The sequence below is a fragment of the Sorex araneus genome, chromosome 1 (assembly GCF_027595985.1).
Source record: "Sorex araneus isolate mSorAra2 chromosome 1, mSorAra2.pri, whole genome shotgun sequence".
Classification (NCBI taxonomy): Eukaryota; Metazoa; Chordata; class Mammalia; order Eulipotyphla; family Soricidae; genus Sorex; species Sorex araneus.
In genome coordinates this window covers 246,677,177-246,681,415 of record NC_073302.1, presented here as the reverse complement: position 1 = coordinate 246,681,415, position 4,239 = coordinate 246,677,177, and the positions used below count along the sequence as shown (strand labels likewise).

At 44.4% G+C, this 4,239-nt stretch overlaps 1 non-coding gene across 1 annotated transcript; it reads right to left on the bottom strand.

Annotated features, from left to right (window-relative positions):
* Positions 1-4,167: 4,167 nt before the first annotated feature.
* On the bottom strand, positions 4,168-4,239 carry TRNAE-UUC (transfer RNA glutamic acid (anticodon UUC)). The gene has a single exon. It is a non-coding gene; the product is annotated as a tRNA-Glu (tRNA).

Genomic DNA, 4,239 nt, shown 5'->3' with positions numbered 1-4,239 from the left:
ACATACACATGTATGAAGTGATACTCATAAAGACTCCCTCTGGATTTATGGTTCTAACCCAAAATATTGACAACCTATGAGTAAGCCAAACATTTCAATAAAGATGATCACTAGCCAGAAATGTTTATGTGACTAGTTAAAAAAAATTCCTCAGACCTTCAACCAAAAGGAAGTATCACAACTGTGTCCATGCGCAAACTGGCCAAAAGCAAGATCCAGGGGGCTGGAGGAATAGCACAGCGGGTAGGGCGTTTGCCTTGCATGCGGCCGACCCGGGTTCGAATCCCAGCATCCCATATGGTCCCCTGAGCATTGCCGGGGGTGGTTCCTGAGTGCAGAGCCAGGAGTAACCCCTGTGCATTGCCGGGTGTGACCCAAAATGAAAAAAAAAAATCCAACAAAAATGTTTAAATTTATCTACTCTGCCTGCAACCCTTTTCTTCAAAGCCAGGATATAAGGAATAATATGTGTTCAGGACATCAGGCAAAGATTCCTTTCTGTTGTGGTAGTGGTGGATATAATCAAGGACTCCAAAGAATAAAATCCTGACCCAGTCCAACCCTTCAAGGGTAAAGTGAGAGGCTTGATTAAGTGACTGCTAAGGGCCTTTACAGCTCAAACAGCCCAAAAATCTAAATACTGATTATGAATATGATTAATGAAAATTGCAGTTAGATATTTTTGCAAAAATGCAAGGCTAGGTAAGAGCTGGGGCTATAGTAGCAATGAGCATATGTGTTGCATGTATGAGGCCCTGGCTAGATTCCTGGGAGAGCAAACAAAAATATTAAAAATGAGAAGCTTGGGACCGGAGCGATAGCACAGAGGGTAGGGAGATTGCCTTGCACACAGCCGACCCTGATTCGATCCCCGGCATCCCATATGGTCCCCTAAGCACTGCCAGGAGTAATTCCTGAGTGCAGAGCCAGGAGTAACCCCTGAGCATCGCTGGGTGTGACACAAAAAAAATAAAATGCAAAGCTTGGGCCAGAGAGACAACACAGGAGTAAGGTGTATGTGGTCAACCCCAGGTGAATGCCCAGCATTGCTTATGGTCCCCTGAGTACAAGCAGGTATGGCCTGAACCACCCCCTGCCCCCAAATACATGGCTATATACACAGAATGGAATATCACTTGGCTATTAATCTGTGCGAGAAATGAGAACTCAAGGAGCTTCTGCTAGATGATTTTTATTTGTATGTGAAATATAAACTAACAAAGCAAGGGCTGGAGCAATAGTACAGCAAGTAGGGGTTGCCTTGCACGTGGCCAGCCCCATCTTCCATCCCAAGCACCTGACATGGTTCCCCCAAGCATGCCAGGAGTGATCCCTGAGCTCAGAGCAGGAGTAAGCTCTGAACGTCTCTGGGTGTGGCCCAAATGCCCTCCCACATGACTCCCCCCAACCTCCCGGCAAATTTTGACAAGGCAAAGAATGGTCAAAACAAAAAGGAAACAAATTATTGGATACTGACATCAGAACTCAGATCACAGGGGATGAAGGGGAAGAGGATTGATGTACGGGACTGGATGGGACTGACTGGAGGGAGGGTTATTCGCACTTTGATAGAAGGGGTTAACTCACATGGGGAAATGTGTAAATTTAGTTGGGGGAGGAGTGTTGTGGGGAGGTAGGGAAACTGGGGACACTGATGCTGGAAAATGACACTGGTAGAGGGATGGGTGTTGGAACATTGTATGACTGAAAAGCAGTTATGAACAGTTTTGTAATGCTCTATTTCACAGTGATTCGGTTTAGAAAAGAAAAATAAAAGAAACTCCAGGGGAAAAAAGTAAACTTGTAATCCTAAAGCATACATGTCAAATATATGTTTTGTGATGTGAAACAATACTACTTTAGTATTTTAAAGAAGACCTTAAGGGGCTGGATCAATAGCACAGTGGGTAGGGCGGTTGCCTTGTACGCAGCTGAACTGGGTTTGATTCCCTGCATCCATTGTGATCCCCTGAGCACCGCCAGGAGTGATTTCTGACTGGAGAGTCAGGAGTAACCCCTGTGGGTCGTCAGGTGTGACCCAAGAAGCCAAAAAAAAAAAAAAAAAGACTTTAAACTAAATGCCTGACATAACTAAAGCAACCATCTCCCCTCAAAGGTCAACTCTCGTTTTATTAAGTAATCATCCCTAGAATGAAGTTCTCGTCCCTAGAATGAAGTTCTGTGTATCTTTGGTAAAGATTTAAGAAAAGCTTTTGTTGTCAGAGAGATAGGCTGTGGGTAGGTTTGATTCCAGTACCTCATAAGGTTCTCCTGAGCCACACCAGGGGCCCAGAGTAAGCCCTGAGCACAGCCGGGTGTGGTCCCAAGCAAAAACAAATATCTCACTTATTTGGGGGCTGGAGTTATAGGACAGAGGGTAGCATGTTCCTGCGGGTGTAGTTCAAAAACCAAAAATAAAACACAAAGCTTTTGTCAAATCCTTGAAGCCAAAAATTTATTTTATAAAAATGATTGTTAAGAACAGAAACTAAATACAAACATGAAAGATCATAAGTTTGTAACTGTACCCCACGGTAATTCACTAATAATTTTTTTTTTTTAATGATTGCTAGGATGAGTAGGGTTGGTGCTTCAGATGAATGGAACTCACCTACCGTGTGAAAATAAATGTCAAAGCAATTGGAGAGAGACACACGGCTCTTCCCGCAGCCGCCCTTTACCGGCTCCCGGCCTCCCAAGGGCAGGTGGGAAAACTGGAGCCTTCCCCCTGAATGCTCCCTCCTTCCCCTCCACCCTAAATAATCCCTACTCTTTCCAGGAAAGGTCTCTGCTAAGACAGGGTAGGCGATTTCCTACTAGGCCTTGGACTGATCCATTATAGTATCTAATAACCAAATAAGGATCACTTTGGAAAGGTGTGTAGAGCACTTAATCTGCTTCAGCAGTGCCATGCCCAATGCAAATCACCAATTTTTTTAAAATACGCTTTTTCTTTTTCTGCTAATTCAGCCTTGCTGGATTTTATAAAAACCGATTACCTGCTGATTTCATAGGTTCCCCCCAAAAAAACCTTTTTATTAGGAATTTTTGAATAATTTAATAATCATTATTCATAATTCTTAATAATAGCCTAGAATTTTTCTCATGAAAAATGACAGGTTTTTTTTTTTTTGTGTGTGTGTGTGTGTGTGTGTGTGTGTGTGTGTGTGTGTGTGTGTGTGTGTGTGTGTGTGCCCCTTAAAATCCTGAAGGACCTGGAAGGGGGACGGAAAAGAAGTTTCAGACAGTCTTCTGGGCGCCAAGTCTTTTTCACAGTCCCTTCTTGGTGTTTTTGGCAGCCAGTTGAAGAAGTTTCAAAGGGTTCCACACCCGTGGGAAAGACCTGGTGTGGCTCAAACGTCTTGAGATTTGGCCTAACGGCAAGCGTTTGCAGAGGTAAGGTACCGGGTAGGGGATTACAGTGTTCTTGGTAACATTTAGAAACTGTCTTGCCATACATCAGTCCAGAGAGATCTAATTCTAGTTGAGCCTAAAAATGAATTCTTCAAGTTTTCTTCCACGCAATGTGTCAAATAAGTGGCAGGGGGTGAGAAAAAAGTGAATTTGGGAGGGGTGGGAGGGGGTGGGAAGGGAATATTGTCAACCCTTACTCACTCCACGATATTTGTCATAAACTGCTTCCCGTCCCCTCCCCCTTTCTCCCCGATTGGTTTTTTGAGCTCTTTGAATCGCACACAATAGACTGATTGTACACCAAAGTACTTTGCTCCCGAGAATATGTCTTTTCTGGAAAGCTTGTCGTCCTTTGCAAATAACTGGTGTCAGGCCACTTAAAAGGCAACTCATCGAGTCCTGCAATGCATATTTAACTTTCAAAGAGCCGGCACTTTGGCCAAGGAGCAATTACTGCGGACAGATCAGCCTAGGGCAGGTGGGTTCCTCGTATTTCACTTTAAATTGCAATCCTTTCTTTCAAACGCTAGATTCCCACTGCAGTTAGTGTGGCATCTCAGCCGCACCGAGTTTGGGGGGAACTACTTGAATCTCACGCCCGCTGCAGGGGAAGATCTTAAGTTCCTTTCAACCCCGGTCTCTGTGCTCTCAACGAGCTTAAAGTATATTTAAAAAGCAAAACATAAAAAGAGATCAGTCTTTGCCTTTCTACCCGAGCCCTCCGTGGAATTCAGTTTTTTAAAAAGTGTGGCGTTCCCACACCGGGAGTCGAACCCGGGCCGCCTGGGTGAAAACCAGGAATCCTAACCGCTAGACCATGTGGGA